Source organism: Polypterus senegalus, chromosome 4, assembly GCF_016835505.1.
Source record: "Polypterus senegalus isolate Bchr_013 chromosome 4, ASM1683550v1, whole genome shotgun sequence".
Taxonomy (NCBI): Eukaryota; Metazoa; Chordata; class Cladistia; order Polypteriformes; family Polypteridae; genus Polypterus; species Polypterus senegalus.
This window is the reverse complement of record NC_053157.1, coordinates 135,110,960-135,126,357: the sequence shown is the minus strand read 5'-3', so window position 1 is coordinate 135,126,357 and position 15,398 is coordinate 135,110,960.

The following is a 15,398-nucleotide window of genomic DNA, read 5'->3' as shown; positions in this document are numbered from 1 at the left end:
TTTTATCAGCATCCAGGGCCATCATCTTCCAAGTAAAAAGAAATGTTGGAAGGAGAATCACTGATCACAGTGCAATGATGGGAGATCTTTCACAAACAGGCATCATGGCATTGAATATACTGGAACATATTTGGTCCTCATTTGCTACACTCTGTCTGCATTTCTATCAAAGGGCGCATGGTATAGCTGTTTTAGGGACATTTGGTGCCTTTTCAGGCAGATGTGCAATGATTGTCAAACTTACGGCTTCCACATTATTGGATGAGGTCTTCATTGTCCAGGTTGTGCTGTCTGATTTCTGTAAGGCGAATGTCATTTCTGGCCCAGACCAAGTTGACCACAGCCTGTTCTTCTTGGTCAGTTTGGAGTCTGCCTCTGCCTCCACTATTTGGTTTAGTCTCAATTCTGTAGAAAAATTTACAGGAGAAACATTACCTCATATTGTAGAACACATTTACATAGTCATATAACCTACTGTGTGCTACACATTGACATGCAGTATAGAGTCATTTGACAACTAACAGTAGTCTACAGTACTGTAATGTTGATTATAGTTGCATGCTAATAAAGACTTACTGGTTCTCAGTGTGAAAGGTTCTGATAACTGAGGTTACATTTGATCTTCTGAGGTGTGGCTGAATCACTCTAGCTGCCTCAGTCATTGTCATACCCTAATTTATGACATGGTCTACAACCATTGCTCTGATTCCGTGGGATACTCTTTGCTGTTGCTGTCTTGGTCTGTAGCCTTGTCCTCGACCATGTTCCCCCATAACTCTCAAATGGGGCCCATGGCCACTTCTCTGGTGAGGCCCACACCCTCCTTTAAGACAAGGCCAACAACCACCTCTCATCTATGGTGCCATTCCTTTGACCACTGAGTCTTCTTTATACTGCTTGACCACCTGCCTGCTCCATGTTAGAGTACCACTATGTTGCTGTGGGCTTATTCATACTGATTCCACAAATTAAAATCAATCATCAGTAACAAATTGGTGTCAGTGGATCTTGTTATCCTGAAACTTTCATGATGTGAACATGGGATATAGTTCTTCAGTTTCCAATAAACTATGCTTTAAGAGGAATGCAACAGATACTTATCATTTAGAGCAGTTGTATCAATTGATAGTTACTTCACTGTAATGCAATTAACAGTCAAATCAAATGCAATGTGTGAATTGCATTTTGAAATAGTAATACTTTGATGTTAAGTTATGTCAGTTCTGTGAACAAATGATCTTTGGTTTATGTGTATTGTATTCAAGCAATTGGAAAAGGTTTTTGTTGTTGTTATTGTTGCGAGTTTTGGTTGTAAAGTTTTGAAAAATTAAACCTAGCTTCTAAAACTAGGGGCAAAGCCACTGTAAAAACTGTAAACTGCTGAAGGGCATTGTGTACTGCCCGGAAAAGGAAGGAGGCCAGTGAATAATGAAGGGAGAATTCTCTCATTCATGCGGTGGAAAGTGATGCTATGCAAGTCAAACACTGAAGTACAGAAAAAAAACTCAGACTATTTTGCTTTCCTACTGTTTCAAATGATTACATATTGCATGTTTTTTTAAAGGGGAGTGCATTGCTATTGTTGGTATCTTTCTGGTTTATTTTGCACATGATTATAGGTAATCTAGACAGCAAAGAGGCAGCTTTGTGGTGTCTTTTACTTTAATTCCTAGTAGTGTTATGACTGGATATTTATTCAGATCTGTATGTTAGTATTTACTGTACCTAGAAATAGACCTTATGTCACCCCATGACTGACTGTAAAAACAACAGATAATCTATTCACTTTAATAATTAACATTAATACTGTAAATATAAAAAAGCCAAATGTGGCCTTGAACTAGGGATCGCTTCATTATTTTGTTATCATTCTGAAAGAATGTACACACAATGAATTATAATGTAATAGGCCAGCTTCACTGAATTGTGAGCCATTGCATTGAATATGAAATCCCCCTTTTGTCCTCCATATTATTTGATTTTCATATTTAGCTCTCTGCAATTGTTACTGATATCACCTTTATCCATTCAGATTAAACAATTTCCTGTTAATTCTACACAAGATTACATACCAATATGAAAGTATGACATGTGCTTTATTTCTGTAAAATTTAATTATCTCTAGCAATAAATATATATATTTTTAGATTGCATTATAAAATCAGTCTGATAGGTGTGAAAACCAAAATTACAGAATGCACAAAACCATAAAAATGTAATTATTCAAAGTATAGTACATAGTATATTGATATTACTTCAATAGTCTGTTTTTCAGGTCACATTTATCCACTAGATTATTTCCTGTGTTAAAATACCACCTTGAGCTTTTAATTGCTTATGAATTAATTTATTATTTATGAGTTATTAGACTGTGTTTTTAATAGCCAAAACTGAATTGAAAATGAGCATACTTCCACATTTTAAATAACATTATCTAGGGGTTTGTTTAGTTTTTTTTTTTAATTAACAATAGCCATAGCACTCATAATCATAATGTTTCATGTAATAGTACAGCACAACTTTGATCTCAAATAAATGACTTTATTTGACAATAATCACCTTTCAAATTAAGTATCTGCCAGATCAACACAAGAATGTACACAATTACTGTAAAAAGGTTTTCTCTCCTTACCTCCACCAAGTAAATTTTGCCCACTGTCCTCTGACTCTGACCCCCTTAGGAAATGCAGCTGTCTCCTTTTAAATCAGACTCTGGAATGTTTCTGGTGTCGTAGTAGTGGTTATCCGGTACACTTCTGTGTCATATGGAATACTGGGCAGACTTCCCCTGGCAGTGCCCTTTTTGCAGCACACAAGGACCTCAACAGGGCTGCTCTTCTACACTCCAACTCCCATACAACCCTGCATGAATTCTAACTGGGACCAGCTTGGACGGACAGTGCCACCAGCTGTGTAGGGGAATACCTCTGACATCCATGTTTGCCCAGTTCATTTATTATCTTTTAACCCTGAATGTGATAAGGTTCGGTAACCATCCCGGCCAGGTTGTAGCTCCTTCCATGCTGTCCTTCCAATTATGGCCTCCTGGCTGGTTAAGACATCCCTCTACATGTATATCCCAGTTGGCATGCCATGACACCCATAACATATCATGCAAAAAAGCACTTACTGTAGTTGCCGTGTCCATATATCTGTGACATTAACCTACTGCAAAGTACTTAAAGTAGTCTAATAATGCATGTAATTACATTTTATTATCACTGTCATTTAATATGAGTCACTGTTACCCAAACATTTAATAAACAAAAAAAGGAAAAACGCTCTAACATTTTGTAACTTGTTTGAATCTGCTTTTATTGTCATTGGAGCAAGTTAGTGTTCTTTTTGGATGCCTGAGGTAAGAGGATGGAACTTACTAGGAACAGAGTGATAGTCTATCCCAGTGCGCACTCACCGTTTCACTTTAGTGCTTCCAGCCAACCTTATCTGTACGTTTTTTGGATATTGTAGGAAATCAAACATAAGATGAACATGCAGACCCCACACAAACAATGACTAAGCTAGGATGTGAACCCAATCTTGTGGAGCTGTGAGGCAGCAGGGCTAATAGACTGAGCTAAAATAATATAACACGCTAGAGTAGATGTAAATATTCTAAGCTTTACTGACACACTGATCTGTTTTTGCTATTTATTTGTGTAACAATGAATTTATATTCTTTTAATTTGGTATGTATCATCACCATAGTTAAGAAATTGCGTAGTTGTTAATAATAGCCTTTCTTACATTACTTTGTGTAGTAGATGGCAGCATAGCAAGGCAATTAAATCTGCAGCTTCATAGTTTCAGAGTTCTGGGTTTAAATCCCTTCCTGGTCGCCATCTTCATAGAGTTTGCATTTTTTTCTCCATGTCTCCTTTTCTTCAAATATACAGTACTAGCCAACCCGCGGCGTACTATACGCCGCATAATCAGGCCGGTTTTTTAATGATTTTTAAGCACAGGGAGAAAATTAACATTTGAAAAATCGTAAATGTAATAAATCAGCAAGAAAAGCAACATTGTAACAATGCACGGAATGAACCAACACGCAATCGTCAATGCGGCGCTCAGGCGCGGAGGGTGGAACGGGAGGAGAGGAGAAGGACGTCCACTCCGCTGCCTCGGTCATGCTAGTCTGCTGATTTCTCGTCCAGTATACACTGCCTGCTTATGTGCCCACCTCCAACTCGTCACTCGAGTCGTTGTCGTCTTTGCACAGTCGAGATGCAGCTGTGACTCACGTAGACTTTTCATTGCTCTGTGCGGTTTTGGATGCCTTTCTATATACAATCAACCAAGACACCCGACCACGGTGGTACGGAGGTGGGAGGGCGGTGTGTACAAAGTGCAGGAGCATCTAAGAAGACGCATGTTTGTCGTGAATGCGAATTGCTGTATGTAGCGTGTAAAACAGTTTGCTATGGTGCACGCAGTCGTGCGTCGTAACCAAAAACTCGGTTTTTAAAGACTGGTTACTTCATTGTGTATACGACTGTAGGTGAATGAAAAGATGTAACTCTGGAGAGGGCAACATACAATACAGCGTTTTACACGCTACATACAGCGATTCACATTCGCGACAAATTGTTTTACACGCTGCATACAGCGATTTACATCCGTGACAAATATCAGGCACTAACATGCCTTCCAATGAGGAAGCAGAGCCTGGGGACTCGGAGGTGGGGTCCCCCATCTCTGGGACTGAGGTCACCAAGATAGTTATAAAACTCCTTGGTGGCAGGGCCCCGGGGGTGGATGAGATATGCCCGGAGTTCCTCAAGGCTCTGGATGTTGTAGGACTGTCTTGGGTGACAAATCTCTGCAACATCGCATGGACATCAGGGACAGTGCCTCTGGATTGGCGGACCGGGGTGGTGGTCCCCCTCTTTAAGAAAGGGGATTGGAGGGTGCGTTTCAACTACACAGGGAACACACTCCTCCGCCTCCCTGGAAAAGTCTATTCGGGGGTTCTGGAGAGGAGGTTCCGTCGGATAGTCGAACCTCGGATTCAGGAGGAACAGTACGGTTTTCATCCTGGTCGCGGAACAGTGGACCAGCTCTACACCCATAGCAGGGTCCTGGAGGGTGCATGGGAGTTTGCTCAACCAGTCTACATGTGTTTTGTGGACTTGGAAAAAGTGTTCCTCTGGGAATCCTGTGGTGGTGCTCCGGGAGTATGGGGTACTGGACCCCCTGATAAGGGCAGTTCGGTCCCTGTACAACCGGTGTCAGAGCTTGGTCCGCATTGCCGGCAGTAAGTCAAATCCGTTTCCAAAGAGAGTTGGACTCCACCAGGGCTGCCCTTTGTCACTGATTTAGTTCATAACTTTTATGGACAGAATTTCTAGGCGCAGCCAGGGTGTTGAGGGGGTCCGGTTTGGTGGACCCAGGATTCGGTCACTGCTTTTTGCAGATGATGTTGTCCTGTTTGCTTCATCAGGCCGTGATCTTCAGCTCTCTCTGAATCGATTTACAGCTGAGTGTGAAGCGGCTGGGATAGGAATCAGCACCTCCAAATCCGAGACCATGGCTCTCAGCCGAAAAAGGGTGGAGTGCCCGCTCAGGGTTGGGAGCGAGATCCTGCCCCAGGTGGAGGAGTTCAAGTATCTCGGGGTCTTGTTCACGAGTGAGGGAAGAATGGAGCGTGAGATTGACTGGCGGATCGGTACGGCGTCTGCAGTGATGCAGGCTCTGTATCAGTCTGTCGTGGTGAAAAAGGAGATGAGCTGTAAGGCAAAGCTCTCAATTTACCAGTTGATCTACGTTCCTACTCTCATCTATGGTCATGAGCTATGGGTAGTGACCGAAAGAATGAGATCGCAAATACCAGGGGCTGAAATGAGTTCCCTCTGCAGGGTGTGTGGGCTTTCCCTTAAAGATAGGGTGAGAAGCTCAGTTATCCGGGAGGGGCTCAAAGTAGAGCCGCTGCTCCTCCGCATTGAGAGGAGTCAGATGAGGTGGCGTGGGCATCTGATCAGGATGCCTCCTGGACGCCTCCCTTGCGAGGTGTTCCGGGCATGTACAACCGGGAGGAGGCACCAGGGAAGACCCAGGACAAGCTGGAGGAACTATGTCTCCCGGCTGGCCTGGGAACGCCTCGGAATTCCCCCTGGAAGAGCTAGAAGAAGTGGTCGGTGGAGAGGGAAGTCTGGGCATCTCTGCTCAAGGTGCTGCCCCCGTGACCTGACCTCGGATAAGCAGAAGAGGATGGATGGATGGATGGATGGATGGATGGATTTCTCCATGAATAATCTGATTATAAAAACTGACCAATTCAATCTGAGAGCAGTAGGCTGACACATTAAAAATAATGTGTCTTAAGTTGTCTGATTACTTTTTTATAGTATCAAGTAACCTAACACAATACCTACCTTATTGAAGTAAAAATACCTGTGTTATTATTATTCCAGCAGAACTAGGTTTAAAGCAAGAGGCACACGTACCTTGTCCTTGCAAGGCTCAGTCACACAGCCAGGAAGAAAAGTGTGCATTGTGCAATCTGGTAACAGAAACCTATAAATAAAGCATTAATTTGACTAAAAATATTTATAAAACACAAGAAAATTATCATAGGCATCATGCTTATTTTTGGATTCAAAATGGCCGATTATAAGGTGCAACTCTTTTTTGTACTCCATAAGAGTACTTGATTATTAAGAATCCTTAGTAACACGTTAATAACACCTTAACCTGATTATGTGTGTATGTAAACACACTGAATGAGGAAGTGGTCATTCTAATTTCATTTTAAGGCCCAAATGCTATCCATGGCGTGAATTTTCTCATTTTCTCTGTAACTGGGCAAGAGGTGCCCTCTTGTATTAAATCGAATAAGTTCTTTCTGTTTCAGTTTAAATGTTCTCCCTGTTTTAGTTTTAACTTGTAAGTTGAAACTGGTGTGCTAGGAATAATGGCATGGATTTGTGTGTGTGCATGTGTTTGAGTGTGAATGTTACTAGTGAAAGGCTGGTGTCATGATCAGTGTTGGTTCCTACTTTGACACTAATGCTGCTGAGATAACCTTTGGCTTCCTCACAATCCTGCAAAGGAATAAGGGGGTTCATCAAACAAATGGATAGTTGGATGGAAGGAAGAAAATACATCTCTATATGAAATGTTTGCCAACAGAGCCAAGTAAATTCTTCAAGGATTCTTCAAACGACTCAGTAGGTTTACTATCCTAATTTAGGTTATGATGGAATTCCATAGTCTGCAGAAACATTATTATAGAAGCTGTAGCATTTTACAGTCTTACACTAGATTTTGGCTAAACTGAGTTGGAAGAAATCTGACTGTGTGTGGAAATTTATGGAGTAAATATTCTGACGAGTGGTAGGGGAATTTGACAATTAAATACCAGATCATCAAGTAAACCTAAATCTACAAATGAAAAAGTCTAAAACTGCAGCTATTGCTTATGCTTTAGAAAAAAATGCTACATTATTTTGAACAGACTAATAAGGTAATCAGAACACTAATTTTCCTACCAACAGTCTAATAAAATGTTTACAATCAAATGCCAGGTTTTCTCAGCGACACTCGATCATCCTGTGGGCCAATGACAATAAAACACAATTTAATTCTTAGTTGCAATGTTTCACACCTTTGGTGAAGTGTAGTGTCTCACTGAATCCAACAAATGAGTGTGAGATATTTTATTTATACACTGTTATACCACCCAGCATTTAAAGAAATAACAATTACTACATTTTAAAGCATCCGTTTAAGCAGAGAACAATAATATTGTGGCTCCAGCAGCTCACTTAAGGGGAAACATTACTTTTATGTGGGTAAGTGCTAGAAGACAGAGCTGAAATAATAAACACTAAACTGTAAAAGTAACTTTTATAAAAAATTTCGCCAAAGTACAGTTATCTGCAGTAAATCAAAACTGGCATCTACAGCAAAGAATGGATACTTTTAAGAATAAAACTTGCTTATTATTCTGCATGGTCCTTTAATTACTTGTTCAAAAGAAAGTTAAAGGTAGGCCATACAGTTGTGAAAAAAATAAGTATACCACATGAGATGTTTTTTCTTCTTTAACACATGTGGATATATTGATATTTGATATTCATTTAAATAGTATCTTTAGATAAAGGTATTGTAATTGGAAAAGAAACAACGAAAATCTTCATGCAGAATTCCTTCGGCAATGTTTGAGCAGTGTTTTGTGAGCACCATTTAAGATCAGCATTTCGATAACATTCAGATCTAGACTATAACTTGGCCATTCCAGAACTCTTCATTTCTTTCTTTTCAGTCATTCCTTGGTGGATTTAATGGTATGTTTAGGGTCATTGTCATGTTACAAGGTCCACTTTAAGATGAGCTTCAGTCTCCTGACAGATGGTCTTACATTATCTCAAGCATCCTCTGGTACAATAATGAATTCATAGTAGATTCTATAATGGTGAGCTGCCGAGACCTTAATACTGCAAAGCAGCCGCAAACCATAACATTTCCCCCATCATGTTTTACAGTTGGTATAAGCTTCTTCTGGTCTAATACTGTCTTTGGCTTTGCCAAACATGTCTTTTAGTACTGTGGCCAAATAACTTTGTCTTTTATGCCTCGTCTGTCCAAAACATTCCAGAAGTCCAGGTCTTTGCATAGGTGTTTATAGGCAAATATTTGTCTTCCACTGATGTTCTTTCTAACATTATGGAATACTTTCCATGTAGATTTAATTTGTGAAGTCTCTTTCAAATGGTAGACTCGTGCACTTTCTTAATCAACTGTGGCAAGAGCAACCTGTAAGCCTGTAATGAAAAGCTGGGGTTCTTAGAGCGTTCTTTCAGCATTTTGCAATATGTTCTTGAGCTGATCTTGCTAGGGTGGCCTGGCCTGGACAAATCTTCTCCACTTGTAGATTATATTCTGCATAGTGGAATGGTTGATTTTCAGTTGTTTAGAGATCTTTATCTATTCCTTCCCAGACTCATAGGTATCTATAATTGTCTTCCTGATGGTTTGATAAAACTCTTTCCATCTAGACATGGTGACAGCACACACTTCAACAACAAAGACCAAACTAAACTAAATGTTTGAGGTTTAGATAAAGCCTCCAAAGTCCTCTCTAACAATGTTCTATTAATTTGCAGTTTATTCCAATTTTAGGTATGTACATTATGTACATTACCTGTGTCCTTCTTTTAAGTGGGACAAAGCATATGTGTCCATGCACAGCTACTGTATACCTTTTAATAATTTGTACAGTCCTTCAACTGTAAATTGGACCAATTGGGTTTAATGAGAAATCAAGCAAAATGACACTTTTTATTGGCTAATTAAAAAGATTACAATTTGCAAGATTTTGTGGCAGCTCAGGCCTCTTCTTCAGGCAAAATGTAATCACTGATAATCATAATTGATTACATCTTGCCAGAAGAAGGGGCCTGAGCTGCCATGAAAGCTTGCAAATTGTAATCGTTTTAGTTAGCCAAAAAATTGTGTCATTTTGCTTCTCATTGCATCCATAATGGCTAACGCGGTACAACACCCTATACTATTACCAAGTGGGTTTCAAAAGGAGACTATTAGTTAAGAACACTTTACATTTAATATAAGGTACTTTAACTTAGACTTTTGTTGCTCAAGAATATACTTCTGGTTAAAAATTTTTTTATTTGAGAAGATGGGGCACAAAACAGATGAGGTTTTACTTTTGTACCGCAACACATAGAGGATAATGGAAGAAAGAGTCTTGAATGGTCTGAATTGCAGTATGCTTGGATGGTAAGACTGAAAAAACTGCATCTTTTTTGGATTCTCAGAAATGTACTTACCAGAGTGAATGATTTTATAACAAGTTTAATAAACAATGAAAAAGTCATAAGTTAAATGCATATTTTATATCAACCTATTAATTATATCAGCAGTTTTGGGTGGATTAAAGATGATATGATCAACACAACAGATTGCAACAAAGTATTACAAATTAAAAAAATCTAAATTCTGTCAAATGCCTTCTCTGTTCCTTTCCTATGATTTTGAAATGAATTAAACTGGCACTGTGTACACCTGGATGAATGCTTGCCTTTGAGGAGTTCTAATTTCAACCGTATACTTAGATATGGTGTGAGGGATTCAGCTGTGTTTAATTTGCTAAAATTTTTTCTAATCCTTATATATGAATTGATAACAGAAACTGGAAAAGCATTATAAGGCCTCAGTGACACTGAAATCAGGATTGGATTCATATCTGTGAGTTCCAGATAATTAATATTTTAAACTTATTACCAATAATAAATCAGATTCCTCTTTGCTGAGTTCTGGGAAACACACATGATTTGAAAATAAACTGATCGTGTGATATTTGGTTTGTGATCTTTTTTTTTTTTATATATAACTAGCAGAATACCCGCGCTTCGCAGCGGAGAAGTAGTGTTTTAAAGAAGGTACGAAAAAGAAAAGGAAAAATTTTAAAAATAACGTAACATGATTGTTAATGTAATTGTTTTGTCATTGATATGAGTGTTGTTCTCATATCTATCTATCTATCTATCTATCTATCTATCTATCTATCTATCTATCTATCTATCTATGTTGTTCTCATATCTATCTATCTATATATATATATATAGCAAAATACCCGCGCTTGGCAGCGGAGAAGTAGTGTGTTAAAGAAGGAAAGAGAAAGAAAAGGAAACATTTTGAAAATAACATAACATGATTGTCAATGTAATTGTTTTGTCACTGTTATGAGTGTCGCTGTGATATATATATATATATAGCAAAATACCAGCTTCTTCAGCGATGTCATGTGTTAAAGAAGTTATGAAAAGAAAAGGAAACATTTTAAAAATAATGTAACATGATTGTCAAAGTAATTGTTTTGTGTATTTGGTGGCAGCGTCACGAAGTTGTTTTCGGTAGCTGCATCAGAAAATGTACCACGACGTCTGACACGCCTCCTTTTTAGTGTTTTCTCACAGCTTGGATTGCTGCTGTCATATATATACACACACACACACACACATACATATATATATAATATACATATATATATATACACATACATATCTTCATATCTACATATCTATATACATATGTACACACACAAATTATATGTATGTATGTATGTATGTGTGTGTGTGTGTGTGTGTGTGTGTGTGTGTGTGTGTATATATATATATATATATACACATACATACATATATACACATACATATACTTGTGTGTATGTTTGTATGTGTCTATATGTGTGTGTATAGCTTTGGTCACTGAGTGCAAGGGAAAAATAATGAAATATAGTCTATAAGTTATTAAACAGTAAAACATTAACGTTTTAAGAAGTACAGGTACATTGAGCACTACTGGAGTGGTTGTGGGTAAACTACATTTTAAAGACTGTGTAACAAAACAGGTAAGTAACTAACAGCAGCTAAAATGTATATGGATCATCTCTCGGTAGTAGATCCCTTTTGAAAGGCGCTACACGACGGCTGTGGTATAGAAATTACATTTTCTATGTGAACGTTCAAATTTGTGCCTCTGGTAATGTGCCTTACCGCAATTAAAGAAAATTATTTTTGTGTCCTCTGCCGTGTTAAGAGAGAAAGGCTTTGGTTTGGGATAAAAGGAAAAAAGGTGTAAAGAAAGGAAAGTTGCCTTTTCTTTTATATAGTATAGAGAGATGTGTTCGCTGACGTTATGATCGCCTTTTGGCGACAGTCGCGGTGGGTCTTGTGTAGACTGGTGAGACGTCCCGCCATTAATCGGCTGTGATGGCACTGTGAGTCCTCCACTCATGCGTGTGTTCATAATCCGAGCTGAGGACCTGATAATCGTATACGTGCAAAGAAAGTGTGAATCGCCTTAATATTATTTTGCCGTGGTGTAGAAAAGGGTCCCGTGTTTGCACTTGTCTGGGCTATAGCTCAGGGGGAGGATGAAAAAAATTAAAAGTGCTCACTTTGACTTAAGGCAGAAGCGCAGTCAGCGTCTCAAAGGCCGGCACAGCTATGCACGCTGGCTGCTCGACTTTTGCTGGGCAGGAGACCCCTTTTGTACACACGCTCATGATATCAAAAGTCTCAGCTCTTTGGAGGTAATTCATATATTATATATATAGCAAAATACCCGCGCCTACGCAGCGGAGAAGTAGTGTGTTAAAGAAGTAATGAAAAGAAAAGGAAACATTTTAATAATAACGTAACATGATTGACATTGTCATGAGTGTTGCTATCATATATATTCCTGCCTAAATAAGTCACCCTCGCGTCGCTCTTACTTTTTTACCGTTCATTTAATCATGGCTAGTGGCGGAAAAATTATAAAATGGAAGGAGGATGGCTTTACCAAAACAATTATTGATGGCTTAATCGATTATTCATAAAGCTTGAATTGGTGATCTGTTTTTCTGTGTTAACCTCATATTTTTCATACTTCTTCTCAAACTAAGGTGGTGCGAGGGTAAAATGAATCGGGATGCGCTGATCAATGTAATCGTGTACCAGGAAATCATGCATTGACAAAAGCTCCCTTTGCTTGTAATGCAAAGTGTGATTAAATGCATTATTTTTCAACGCTTATGGAGCACATGCATCAAGCTTCTCAGCTGTGCTTGTGCTAAGAAAAGGAAAGATTTTAAAAATAGCGTAACACGATTGTCAATGTGACCTTTTGTAAGTAGTGCCTGGAGGATTCAGTGTGTTCAAACTCTAGAGACAGCGTGTGTATTAACTTGAGGTAAATGGGAGGGGAGATGATGACGTGACTCCCCACCCGCTTTAACTGTCAATCCCCACAAACACAGTCTCGAATTTGCATAAGCACACCCTTCACCTACAATTTTAACTTAGTTACAAAGTGATCAAAACTCTCGCTTATATCCCGCGTCCTCTCATTAAACTTGTATCCCGCATTACCTGTGGGCATGTGAAACGCCAGCGTAGCCTGTCTATGAACTTAATTTAAAGTTTAGGTTTACACCTTGCTTTCTTTCCGAGGTAGCAGCACTCATGAATATGGTAGTATATGCCACTCGCTCGCTTCTTATTGTTTCGCTGCCTTCTCAATTATATAATGCATGTTTTCTTAAGCGCTTTTTGTAGGTCTTCCTGGTTTTCTACTGCGTTGATAGTCAGTTCACGGATTACGTGGGAGGCGTGATGATGTCACACTAAACTCCGCCCCTACGTCTTTGCAGCTCTACTCCATTACAGTTAATGGAGAAAAATACCTTCCAGTTATGACCATTAGGCATAGAATTTCGAAATGAAACCTGTCCAACTTTTGTAAGTAAGCTGTAAGGAATGAGCCTGCCAAATTTCAGCCTTCTACCTACACGGGAAGTTGGAGAATTAGTGATGAGTGAGTGAGTGAGTGAGTGAGTGAGGGCTTTGCCTTTTATTAGTATAGATTTACTATAACATGTCCTTTACAGGAGTTTGCATGTTCTCCCCATGTCTGCATGGGTTTCCTCCGGGTGCTCCGGTTTCCTCCTGCAGTCCAAATACATGCAGGTTAGGTGCGTTGGCGATTCTAAATTGTCCCTAGTGTTTGCTTGGTGTGCGGGTATGTGTTTGTGTGTGCGCGCCCTGCGGTGGGCTGGCGCCATGCCCGGGGTTTGTTTCCTGCCTTGCGCCCTGTGCTGACTGGGATTGACTCCAGCAGATCCCCGTGGCCCTGTAGTTGGGATATAGCGGTTGGATAATGGATGGATGTTCTTTACATCCATCCACTCATTTGGTTTTTCAGTTCTGGATCAAATCAGTGACCAACATTGAAAAGGGTGCTAGTCCTTATGAGTACACATGCGCACATGGTCACTAACAGTAATTTAGAGTAGCAAATCAACCTAAAATGTATGCATGTCCTTCTGGTGTAGATAGAAAAAAGGACTTCCTGTAGGAAAACTTTAAACAGATTTATTGCATGTTTTAAGTTAGAAGTGAATTATTTATATCTTAAAGCATAATAGAATATGGTAAGAAGAGTGAGGGTGGCTACAGCCCAGTCATTAAAATGACATTTAGTGCTCCAGAACATGCATGAGAAATAATCTATTGAATAAGTCTTCCCTGGCCTCGTCAAATAATTATGTGGGAAGTGACCAGGATTTAACTTAAAATTTTATTTGCTATATTTACCAATTCAATCACCCATCCATCCAACCACCTACAATATTCTATAAACATGAAATTGAATACAGTGTCATAGGCAGCTGAAACTAACCTGGAATGGGAACTCACACACTCATATTGACACTGTCCCAATTTAGATTTGTCAGCCAGCATGCTTTTGGACTGTAAAAGCAAGACTCCACACAAACACTGGGAATATATGTCCACTCCGCATAAAAGAAATCCTTGTTAGGATTTAAACCAATAATAAGACACAGCAATTTGCCTGCCTTATCACTCTGCTGCCTCCTGTTATTTGATACATCATAATTCTTAGCAGTTAGAGTTTGTTCCCCTTTTAATAAATACAAAGGAAAAATCTAAAGAGAAATTAAAAGTATACAACACAAAACAGTCTTGTGTAAAATGCAGCACTGCAAATATTTGTTTTAACTGTTTCGTTCTTAATGAATAAAAGGTAGCATGATTTTAATTATTTTTATTATGTTTGGTGTTAAAGAGTTTTTCAAAACCCACAGATTTGAGATTTCTTGACTGATATATCGAGGAATACTAGAGGTACTGTTCTCAATATGGTGATTTTGTTACACAATTTAACACAGTTAAACAAACACATCACTATTCTTTTTTAACCAATAGTAAAAATATAGGCTCTGAGTTTATGTATGTGTGCCTTGTGGCACCAAAAGACCAATTAAAAACAAAAAAACTACAAACAATACTAAGAACTAATTAAAAAAATAAAGGTGCAAGTCCCTGTTTGACTGCCTGATAATAAATTTTTTGCCATTTGCATTCACTAACAGATCAAACTCATGGCCCTGAGACCCAGGAAAATCCAACTTGACTAAAACAACAACAACATTTATTTATACAGCACATTTTCATACAAAAAATAGCTGAAAGTGCTTTACACACTGAAGAAAAAAAAATAAAAGACAAAATAAGAAATTAAAATAAGACAACATTAGTTAACATAGAAAAGGAGTAAGGTCCGATGGCCAGGATGGACAGAAAAACAGAAAAAAAAAGAACCTTAACAATCAAGACCACTAAAATGAAGCATCAAAATGTCACTTAAGCAATAAGTGCTTCATCAGCAATAATTGATTTCTCGTTAAGAAACTGGGCTGGAACAAAAACCTGTAGCCACTGCGGCTCTCCAGGACAGATATTGCCCACCCCTGGTCTAGATCTTTTGATTTCCTCTGAATTTCCATTACTCTCTTCTGTATTCTGTAATTTAAACTGATTACATTACCAATGGCCATTAGAAAATCAGAATCCTCACCATAGGTTTCATGT